Source organism: Rhinopithecus bieti, unplaced genomic scaffold (assembly GCF_001698545.2).
Source record: "Rhinopithecus bieti isolate Rb0 unplaced genomic scaffold, ASM169854v2 scaffold_23411, whole genome shotgun sequence".
In the NCBI taxonomy this organism is placed as follows: Eukaryota; Metazoa; Chordata; class Mammalia; order Primates; family Cercopithecidae; genus Rhinopithecus; species Rhinopithecus bieti.
This window is the reverse complement of record NW_016811046.1, coordinates 820,966-833,320: the sequence shown is the minus strand read 5'-3', so window position 1 is coordinate 833,320 and position 12,355 is coordinate 820,966. Positions and strand designations below refer to the sequence as shown.

Sequence of the window (12,355 nt, the reverse complement as noted above, 5' to 3'; positions counted from 1 at the left end):
GAATATCCCTGATGAACATCGATGCAAAAATCCTCAATAAAATACTGGCAAACCGAATCCAGCAGCACATCAAAAAGCTTATCCACCATGATCAAGTGGGCTTCATCCCTGGGATGCAAGGCTGGTTCAACATTCACAAATCAATAAACGTAATCCAGCATATAAACAGAACCAAAGACAAGAACCACATGATTATCTCAATAGATGCAGAAAAGGCCTTTGACAAAATTCAACAATATTTCATGCTAAAAACTCTCAATAAATTCAGTGTTGATGGAACATATATCAAAATAATAAGAGCTATTTATGACAAACCCACAGCCAATATCATACTGAATGGGCAAAAACTGGAAGCATTCTCTTTGAAAACTGGCAGAAGACACGAATGCCCTCTCTCACCACTCCTATTCAACATAGTGTTGGAAGTTCTGGCGAGGACAATCAGGCAAGAGAAAGAAATAAAGTGTATTCAATTAGGAAAAGGGGAAGTCAAATTTTCCCTGTTTGCAGATGACATGACTGTATATTTAGAAAACCCCATCGTCTCAGCCCAAAATCTCCTTAAGCTGATAAGCAACTTCAGCAAAGTCTCAGGATACAAAATCAATGTGCAAAAATCACAAGCATTCTTATATACCAATAACAGACAAACAGAGAGCCAAATCATGAGTGAAATCCCATTTACAATTGCTTCAAAGAGAATAAAATACCTAGGAATCCAACTCAAAAAGGATGTGAAGGACCTCTTCAAGAAGAACTACAAACCACTGCTCAACAAAATAAAAAAGGACACAAACAAATGGAAGAACATTCCATGCTCATGGATAGGAAGAATCAATATCTTGAAAATGGCCATACTGCTCAAGGTAATTTATAGATTCAGTGCCATCCCCATCAAGCTACCAATTACTTTCTTCACAGAATTGGAAAAAACTACTTTAAAATTCACATGGAACCAAAAAAGAGCCCGCGTTGCCAAGAAAATCCTAAGCCAAAAGAACAAAGCTGGAGGCATCACGCTACCTGACTTCAAACTATACTACAAGGCTACAGTAACTAAACCTGACTTTTAAAATATGACTTCTATTCTAAATTTAACTAGCTGTTTATTGACTATTTTCAGTTGAAAGATTACCACTTTTAATTTTGGTGATGTCTCTGTATTTGCCAACTACCAAATAGATAAGCATATATTGTCAAGTTTGGTGACATGGTTTATAATGTTATGCAATCAGGGGACTTAAAACATCCTGGCAATAAATGGTTGGGGCTACAGTATAAGGTAAACTTTTCTCAACAGGAAAAGATACTCGTTTGGCTTTTACATGCTGTAATTTGAAACTAAGACATTCTACTGCTGTGTTAAATTATTACTTTTTAAACAAGATATAATTAAAGCATGAAATTCCGCTTTGCAATTTTTTTTCTCTAATTTTAACATTACATACCTTTCTGCCTGAAAAATTGATATAACAGTTTAGTGATTAGCAAAATGTTCTGTTCTTCTTTTAGGTGACTTTGCTTATTAAGTGATCAACTTAACCAATTTGTGTTTGACTTGTTTTCTTGGAGGTTATTTTATATGTGACTGACCAGATTTACGCTTAGAAAAGTAGGAATTCACAATCTAAGATCTAAATAAGAAGATTCTATGTAACGTCTACAGCTGGACAAGGCACTGAATTTCATCTTTTTTGTAGCACTTGATTGTTTTTATAAAGTCGGTGTGAGTTTATGTTCTTGACAGAGATTGATGGACTAACTGTTGCCATCATGATGTGCTGCATTATTTATATACGGCAGCCAAATTCAATCTTTTAGTTTGTCCTCTGCTGTCAACTGAAGCACTGCAATCTTTTCTGAAAGAACAATTTTCTGGGTTTGTAACTGTTGCATAATTATAAAAATATATATTCTAAAAGCATAAGGTTCAGTAAGCTATATTGTGCATTTTTCAACAAACATAATAAAGTGGTCAGGTGTCACTCCTTTGCTGTCGACCCTCACTACACCTATCTGGTAAAAACCACAAGCCTGGATCCATCATCTGCTGTGTGCCTGCACTACCTCAGCTGTTGTGCTCTGACCTGATACACAATGGGGTACATGTTGACATTATCAATTCTTGTTTGGTCCCTCAGTACTTTTCCTCCATCATTTTTCTATGTTTTCCCAAACAACAGCCTTCTATTTACTGCAGGCGCATTTTACCTTCTATCCTTCTCAAACTTGTGATCCTATCACATTCTTAGCAGCCTGCTACACAGAAAACTTCAAATAGGAACTCCTTCAATTTGTTTGTTTGTTTGGAGACACAGTCTGGCTCTACTGCCCTGGCTGGAGTGCAGATGCACAATCTCGGCTCACTGCAACCTCCACCTCTTGGATTCAAGGGATTCTCATGCCTCAGCCTCCCGAGTAGCTGGGACTATGGGTGCACAGCACCACGCCTGGCTAATTTTTGCATTCTTAGTATGCCTCTAACCCAACAAGGTTTCAGCATGTTGCCAAGGCTGGTCTCGAACCCCTGGTTTCAAATGATCTGCCCACCTCACCTTCCCAACGTGCTAGGATTACAGGCATGAGCCACCATTCCTGGCCAGAACTCCTTCAGTTCGTGTCATCCAGGCTCAAACTTCCTGGTACATCTTCCTCCTTGAGTCAAAGCTGAACCCTTCCACATGTACTCCGAGGCTCATTCATCTTATTTTTACACATGTCCTCACCCATCTGATTATTCCTTCTCTACTGTTATCTTTAACCTCTTCTTTCTAGTAGTTGCTTCTATCAGCACCTGCATCATCAGGTTTCTGATGTTTTAAATATGTTTCCAAAATGTGTCCCACTGGATTTCTATAGGTATTTGACTAACATTTATTGAGAGCTTTCTATGGCAGGAACTTCACTAAACTTGTAACCTGCATTATAACATTTAATCTTTACCAATTACCATTTTTTGAAAAAGCAAACAATGATTTATAAACACAGAATAATTAGAGAGTAGCAGAGTAGGATGCTAACTCTGCCCCCCCTGATTTTCTTAAATCACAGTGGTATACCCCACATAATACACTGCCATGCTTTCATCTAACTCTTGAAAGAATTGCATCATTACTTCAAATACCCCTACCCCTTTGATTCTTTAACCTAATGCAGGCTGGCACTGATGCCTACCACTCCTGTGGATGTGCCCTCATCTAGGTCATCAAGGAACATCACCTTTTCTAAAGCAAGACAATACTTCTTAGCCCTTAGCTAAACTAAACCCACAGAACTATGCAACGCTGGTGCTCACTCTGGTCTCTAATTGAAGGTCACTTGCTCTCAGAAGGCTTCTTGACTCACAGTTCCGGGTTTGGTGTCCCTCTCTAATGCTTTCTTGGACTTAACAAGCAGTGATAACTACTTATCAACTTATTCGTGTCTTTTTGTGAGAGTCTTTGAGAACACGAATTTGTCTATCATGGACCCTATAATATGTGCAACAGTTATGACTTTTAGTGGCATATAGATGGGCTTCAGTTAATATTCAGTAAACATTAACTAATGACTGGATGGATATTCTTCATAGGTAGAAATCATATAGTCAAAAATGCTTGGGACCAGGGGTGCAGTGGCTCACGCCTGTAATCCTAGCACTTTAGGAGGCCAAGACGGGCAGATTGTTTGAGCTCAGGGGTTCAAGACCAGGCTGTACAACACAGTGAAACCCCATATCTACTAAACTACAAAAGATTAGCTGGGTATAAAGGCACATGCCTGAAAACCCAGCTAGTCAGGAGGCTGAGGCATGAGAATGGCCTGACTTGGGAGGTGGAGGTTGCAGTGAGCCAAGATCATGCTACTGCACTCTAGCTTGGGTGATAGCGTGAGACTTCATCTCAAAAAAAAAAAAAAAAAAAAAAATCCCAAAAAGCAACCAACCTTGAGAAAGGTAGTTTATGGTTGAATTTCCTGGTTATTTACAAAATTTTCGCTACTTATTTTGTAAGGAATACACATTAGTAGGGAATGTATGTTAATATTAAATAGTAGCTATTCTGTTCTCCCTAAAATAGTGAGTGCCCTTATTTATGATTTGCTGATTGTAGCTTCCTGCAAATGATTTTTTTCTTAACTCAGTGAATTAACAAAGAAGCGTGGTCACATAAATACCTTCCTCATTTGCCTTTCTCCCGATTAAAGGCAGGAAAATACAAACTAACTTCCAAACTTTCTCTTTCCCTCCTTTCTTTTCTTCCTTGGTTTCTCCTATTACTTTGTCCTTTTTCTTGAATAAATTGAGATATTTGGATTAGCTTTAAGGAAACGTGGAGGGCTGGGAACCACCCCCAGAGATTCTGATTTCATTGGACTGGGCATAAGATATTTGAAAAACCTCTCCCTACCCTGTGATTTTAATATGCAGTAAAGTCTGAGAATCACTGTATTAGATCATTTCGAATGTCCCTTTCAATTCTAGAAACTGTATTTTAAGGGACTCTCCAGTGTTTTAAACTAAAAAATATGCGAAAAGATTTTGTTTTTCAAAATGTTAGAGCCCAAAACATTTTTGTCTTTATATCCAGTATAGACCTTGATTGAAGCCTTATGTCATCAGCTGTGAAATTCAAATAGTCAACACTGAACAGAAGATTTTCTCCTTATTTTGTTCAGTCCAATATGCCCTTAGCATTTGAAAACCTAACTAAAAAGAAAAATGTCTTAGAAATAGTGAGGCAAACCACTGAAAATAGTGAGGCAAACCACTGAATAACATCTAAGAGATGTCCTGCTTTAAGTTAGCATTAATGTGGTTTTGAGTCAGTCTAAGTCTAAGAGGTTTCTTTGTTCATTTACTTGATTTGTGTCCTCCGTGGTTATTTTTGGACTCTGTGGACACTGAGGTGGAGATGGATGGTCTTTTATTGCAAGGATGCCTAATGATTTATCAGTAAAGTGGCAGATTCTATCAATGAAGATACAATTATTCCTGTTGACATTTGTATCTTATTTCCTTCTCTACACTTCCAAATTGCAAGGTGGTCTGCAATAATAACTAGAAGTTATTTTAAAAGTACATATGAAGGTAAGAATCAGATTGCACCTTCTTAACACATTTATTTGAAATTAAAATTGGCCACACTCATAAGCTTTAATTGTGAGAAAAGGCTTTAAATCAAAACCTATGAATCAAACTCATTAGAATATTCAACAAGTGAAATATCAATATTTAACACAAATTGTCTCTAAAGAGGCACAAAAGTAAATTGTGAGGCTATTGTTGATTTTTAAAAATGACATTTATTTAGTTCCACACAATTTCATAGGCAGTAAGTCATAAGGGTGCTAACATTTTCTGTGAGTTTTACCAATTTGAGTATGCAAATGCTCATGAACTTTATCTAATTTTAACTAGAATTATTACTCACTTGTGTACTAGAGTTGGCTCATTTTGTCAAATATTCTGTTTGTAGATTGGTTGAAAACTCTGACTTCTACAATAGGAGGCAAAACCTTTATTTTCTTTCAGTTTTTAAGTGAAATGATAGTACAGTTCAATGGGAAAGCAATAGATTGAAGATGAGGTTGTAATGCACAGAGCTGCATTGTCACAGATGCAAAACATGAATTTAAATGGTGTCTGCATTTTACCTTTTCACATGTAAGTATGTATTGCAATGTCCTTCACATTTAGTTTGTTGAGATATTGAAGAAATTAAATAATGTCTTGTGTTATTGAGGTAACATTCTATAGTGATATATTACTACTTTTTTGCTTTTGCTTCTATATCTGTACACAAATTTGTTTACAGAAATGGAGAGAGGGCAGGGATGATGGTGCAGACATATTCTAGGTGGCTGCCAGCACTTTGAAAAGAGCAGAAAAAAATGGAGAAGCATGCATTCATCTTAATAAATTATTAGGATATTTATATAACTGTCAATACATAAATACATTAACAGTACTATGTAAATACATTAATATGTAAGAAAGATTTCAACATATAAATTCATAAGTATATTAGCCAGTAAATATTAATACAATAGCATATGTTCAGTAGATGTTTACTGCATATAAAGAATAAGCTTAGTAGAATTGCCCTTGATTACCAGGAACACAGAGGATCAAATGTTGAGCTTTAAATTATCAATCAGTTTCTATTAAAAATGTGTGGATGGCAATAAACATTTATTGAGAGTTTTTCCCCTGTCTTCCTTTCTGTTCCTGAAATCATATCTGTCTTACCTGTCATGAGGGCTGACCACTTGCTGTTCCCTATGCCTAGAATGCTCCTCCTTAGACTTTAACATCACTGACTCTAGTTTATCCTTGAATTTGCAGCTCATGTGAAGGCCTTGCGTCACTGTCATAAATAACCAGTTTTATTTGTTGCTTTTCTCATCAGCCTGTTTCTCCCTCCTCTCATGGCTTTTATTACAGTGAGTGCGACCTTATTTATTTGTGGCATATGAATATGTGATAAATGATTCAGTAATTATCTGATATGTCAACTGGAGACAAGCACTAACATATAAAGAATCCTGAACACATAAACTATCCAAGAGTTTAACTGTCCGTGAACAAAATCAGCTGTCCTTTCTACCTGATTCTCAGTAGTACCAACATAGAATTTTCTTCTTTGCATGGCAAGAGAAGTTGTATAATTATACACTAAGCTCACAGAAAATGCACGAGCAGAATCATAAAGGTACCTATTTTAGGCTTTTAGGTTTTTTTTAACCATTGTCTTCTGCAGTACCAAATAGTATTTTATAGGTGCTAACACACTTTGTTGTTGAGGTTAAAGGTCATGGATTGCAATGGGTAATGAAGTAAAATAAGATAGTCCCTAAATCACCTTGAACATGAGGTGACAGGCAACAGGTAGGAGGTCAGTGAGAAGAATAAAGCCAACATTGATTTCATGCAAAATCACGCAGTCCTATCAGAACTCTGGAGAGTGGGTGGAAAGAGCAAGCAAACAGTAAGTTAAATTTAGCCTGCAATGATTTCTTGCCCCTGGGAAAAATAATTGCTTTATTCTGTTGCCAAAAGGCAAATCGGCATCAGCTTAATTTGCCTGAATCTGCCATAAACTGCAGATGGAACCATAAAACATGGTTAGAATGGAACTAAACACATCTGTCCTAATCTAAAGTAGGTGAGGCCAGCCGGCCAAGAAACATCAAGGTATAATGCTACACACATTAGAATATGCAGAAGTATATTTTAGGAGCCTGCTGACAGTAGGATAAAGAACTATGAAATCTTATATTGCCCTGTTTTCCTTTCCTTAGGCTAACCTCTTTTACTGGTTGTCATTGCAGTTTTAAAAGACTTTACCAGGCCGGGCGCAGTGACTCACACCTGTAATCTCAGCACTTTGGGAGGCTGAGGTGGGTGGATCACAAGGTCAGGAGATCAAGACCATCCTGGCTAAAAACCCCATCTCTACTAAAAATACAAAAAATTAGCCGGGCGTGGTGGCGGGTGCCTGTAGTCCCAGCTACTCAGGAGGCTGAGGCAGGAGAATGGCGTGAACCCGGGAGGCGGAGCTTGCAGTGAACCAAGATGGCGCCGCTGCACAGAGCGAGACTCCATCTCAAAAAAAAAAAAAAAAAAAAAAAAAAAAAAAAAACAAACAACATCTACCAACATATCCACTGGGAAATAAACAGAAAAAAATACTTGATTTAAAGGCTGAGAACCTATTGCATTTTAGTCAGAATTTCTTACCTGAGGTGCTACTACCTTGGATAAACTGACATTACAGAGGATCAGAAGTCCATACTGTGTATTTTAATTATATGTGAAATTCTAGCCAAGAGAGAGTTTGTTTTCACTTAAGTTATCAACCCACATCTGTACTAACCACTGGGATTATGGCTGTATAGAGGAAATAGCCTGAGATATGATAGTTTTGACCTAAGTAACCATATAACTCATTCAAATCAGGACATATTTGAGGTGAGAGGGGATTGTGGGTACCCATGGAGGTGTACGACTCTAATCCTTCTTTAAGAAAGAATGTGCTGTCCAACTGCAAGTATGTAGTTAGCTGGCAGTCTCCTGCAGAACTTTCAGGACCTACTTGAGCCTTAGACCCTCAATCTACCTGGATTGCCCTAGTGCCTGTCATTCCTGACCTAGGGGAAATCCTTCCAACAATAATCTTTGCTCTGGAGCTCACTGTGTAATTGGCTAAGACTTTCTCAAATCTGCATTATAGACTGAGGCTCTCTGTGGTCAATCCTGCCCCGACCATCCGCACCCTCATGTCTTCCATTTATCTTTATTGGTGTCATACTTATGTCGCAAGTTGAAGCTTTTCCTACTCGTTTCTGCTTCCTCCTCATTTTGTCATTAGCAGACATTACTTCTCAATAAACTTGTTACACTTTTATCTTCATCTTAGCATCTCCTTGATCAGATGCCATCTGATAAAAGCATGCCACTAATGATTACGTAAAGAGAAACAGATTTTAAACAAAATCTATAGTAACCCTAATTATGTTTGTTGTTTATCCTCTACTTTGTCCAAGATCAAAACTTTGATTTTGGTTGCCACTGTCCACCCAACACAGTTACATGTGGGACCCTTATTAATTTCAGGAAGACTTTGACATGGTAGACCCCAGTTTAATAAACTGAACATTTATACCGGGGTACAATGGGCCAAGCATTAACTTCTTTCTTTTAACGAAGAATCTTATATCTTTTCCTCACTTACTTGTTGGTGTACCTAAGGACCTCTCCTGTCTTCATTTCTCTCTGCTCTCATACCGTCCACGCCATTCCCCTGCATTCCCTTAATACACTCAGTGAAATGTAGTATTAACGTTCATACTTAGCAACCCATGTTTAAGCAGAGACTCTTTAATTCTACATCTACTTATATAATAGCTTAATAGGATGTTTTCATTTTAGATCTTCTGCAGACTTTTCTGCATTAAAAAGGATGGCTACTGAATCATACAGGCAAGAGCCCTGGAAATCAACCGAAATTTCTTGATCAACCCCTGGATCGATTTGGTCAAATTGTCATCTTGATTCTACCTTGTACATGTTTCTCCAATCTATTACCTCTTTTCTCCCTTTCAAAAGATAGTATGTTAATGAAGAAAATAAGATGAAAATTTTATAGTGTATTAGAAATGTGTTTCCATAAGCAAAAAAGAACAAAAATTATAAGGATAAGAGAGAAAAACATGTCAGCTAAACAACAGTTGGCATCTCTAAGATATAATGAGACTTGAACGAATAGTCCTCTCTCATTTTGACCACAGAAGCATGATATGACTGGCCCACATATGCCTGGTAGAAAATTGACTCGATTTAGGATTATCATCTAGGGAGGGCAGCACAAGTGCCATGAAAGATTTCTTAAGGCACCAGAAAGGATTCTTAAGGCACTCTACATAATGATGGGATAATCAAAGGGACCTCCTTTGGCCCTGGGTATATCAGGACTGTAGGCCTATCTCAGTTACTACCTGATGCAAGAACTTGGTTATAGGACAGAGTGGGATCTGAAAGAAGGGTTCTTATTTTTAGGTAAATATGTAAATATGAGACTGTGTGCTTACATTGATTACTTCACATAGGTGGATGGGTCTTAATTTGGGGGAACTTTTATTCTTGTTTCATTACCTAGTATTTATTAACTAGATTTGATATTAAATGATGCCTACTTTGATTTCCCTGTCTGTAGCCACCTCTATGAAGGGTCAAGAGAATCTTCATCATTTTTTTTTTTGAGACTACTTCAAACAATAAATGCATTTCCCTTTTTCCCTCAGCCCAACCTCCTCCATCTGATTCAACACATTGCTGCCTTAGTGATTGTTCCAAAGCACAAATGTGGTGATACACTTTCCCGTATTTTAATTTCTTTTATAATTTTCCAGTGCTTAAAGATAAACTCCAAAATTGTTGGCACAGCATAAAAGACCTTGATTCATATGACCTTCCTACCTTTTGGACCTCATCATTTTGTATTTCTCATACATATTTATATTCTGGCTACAGTGATCTACCTGAACTTCCTGGAATGAGACATCTTTTACCTTTAAGTGTGTTATTCCCTTTGCCTGTAATATTAAGTGTATGCCGTCTCCTCTTCATCACCTGATAGCACTGAATCTCCTTAAAAATCTCCACTGGTCCCACAGTTTGGATCATGTATACCAATTGCAGGTGTTACTACTGTGTAATATAATTGTAATTGTTCCTGCATTTTTATCTCTCCCACTAAGCTCCATAGTCTGTTATTCAGTTTGGTATATACCACACTTACCTCAGTGTCTACTATGCAGTAGGTACTCAAGGAATAGAAGGACAGATAGACAAATTGATAGACAAATGGAAGGATAGCTAGCTAGCTATATGTGTGGATGGATGGATAGATAGGTAGATAGATAGATAGATAGATAGATAGATAGATAGATAGATAGATAGATGACAGGTATATAATTGATAGCAAGTCTACTGAAGTATCTTTATCAGTCATCAACCACCCCATTCAAAATGCTGCCAGGATTGTCTTCTTAATTTAGATCTGACCATGTCCAAACTTCAAAATACATGTTAAAAATGTTAAACACTCTCATTGATTGCTTATCTTAAAAATTACAATGTCACTTTTTAATCCTCCCTGATCTAACATATTTATACTTTCTTAGCCATTCCAGATTAAATACTCCATGGTCCAGCCACGCTAAATTCTTTAGTATTCCCCAAACATTCATTCATTCATTTTATGACTCTCTTTTCTAAGATCTGCTCCAGTGCTTATGTACTGTTTTAGTCTATCATCTTAGTGTGGCTAATGACTTGATTTATATTTGACAGAAATCATAACCTGAATTTTCATTTTCAAATATTTTAAAGTGCTTCATCTGGAGAAGAGATTAAATAATTCTCATGTGAAAAACCTTACAGAGAATAACGTAACTAAGAAATACAATCTAGTAGGAAGTTGGTGCCCAGATGCTTTTTTATTTTGAAAAATCTCATACTCGTTGAGTCCAGGAGGTGGCACTTTCACCTACAAACTCCCTGTAAAACTATGCGTTTTTGTGCATCTGATTCAAATCCTCTGTGCAATAGAGCCACACCCATGATTCTGTCTGAAGTCTGGTTTTTTACTCCAGACTTAATCAGTGCTACTTTGAGTATGTCAGTCTTCTTAGGGACAATCCTTAAGGTCTCTGGAAGCCCTTTTATTTAGCTGAGAAGATCTTTCAGGCTCCGTCTGAATTATTTGAAATGCTTTCACACGGAGGTTTATAGCCACATCCTTGATTTGATATTTATGTTGGGCCATGTCTTTCTGGCATTTGATAATTTACCACTTTAAGAAGAGGGAGTTTAGAAACAATTGTGTTTTCTAACACAAGTCCTGGTCCTTGTATACTACTTCCCTTTACTTTTCAAAAGGACTGGTCCTTTATTTAGCTCATCTCTTTATTGTAGCACCTTATCATATGGAGGCAGTAAGAGCCAACTAATGCTTTAACAGTCTGCCTGGAAATCTCCTTACTCATATGCAAAGTTAATCGCATACATATTCTACTTCCCCAGTTACCTCAGATGACAGCTTTATCAATTGTTACTTGCTACATAAAATGGGCAGCCATTTTTGTAGCTTTTCGTGGCCATGACTGCTTTTCCTGATACTGTCTGCCACCCATTGCCATAGCCAAGGCCACGCATTGTGGGGTTTCCATTATGTATGTCATAACTTATTTCTCTGTAGCAGTTTCTCTCTTATCCTTCCACATTTCTTTCACCCATCTCAAGCAAGCTAGCCTGAATTCATTCACATGGCAATCATAGCACTCCAAGAGAGGAAGTAGGTATCTTCAAGTGCTTTTCAAATCTCTGTTGTCTTCAAGTCTGTTAATGACCTACTGGCCAAAGCAAATCACATGGACAAGCCCAGATTCTAGGGATCCAGAAATAAATCCTGTCCTTTAAAGAGTTAAAGAATAAACTGTGTGAAACTAAAGAAGGTATTTATCAGAGTAATTAATGACACCAGTCTATTACAGATATTTAGGTTAGTATTTATTAACCAATTAGACAACATTCTCTTTACATATTATGAAGGAACTCCAAACTGAACCAATAGCTTTCAGAGGCAGTGTTTGAATTATGCAGTTCAATTTTACCATGTTACACAGTATTTGGTTTTTTTTTTTTTTCTTTTGAGTACATGGTTTGAAATGAGTCTTGCAAATCTTATGTGTGAATCTTAATATTACCCTGAGTTTTGACTTTGCCAAGAGAACATCCATAGCAAAGTAAACTAGTATGTTTCAATGCCTAAGAAGAAAAAAAAAAATGTCAATTTCTTTTTTTTTTTTTTTT

The 12,355-nt window shown here is 37.1% G+C and overlaps 1 protein-coding gene across 2 annotated transcripts in view; it reads left to right on the top strand.

Moving 5' to 3' along the window:
- Positions 1-12,355, top strand: part of EDIL3 (EGF like and discoidin domains 3) — a 458,492-nt gene that overhangs the window by 129,887 nt on the left and 316,250 nt on the right. The window lies entirely within an intron of this gene.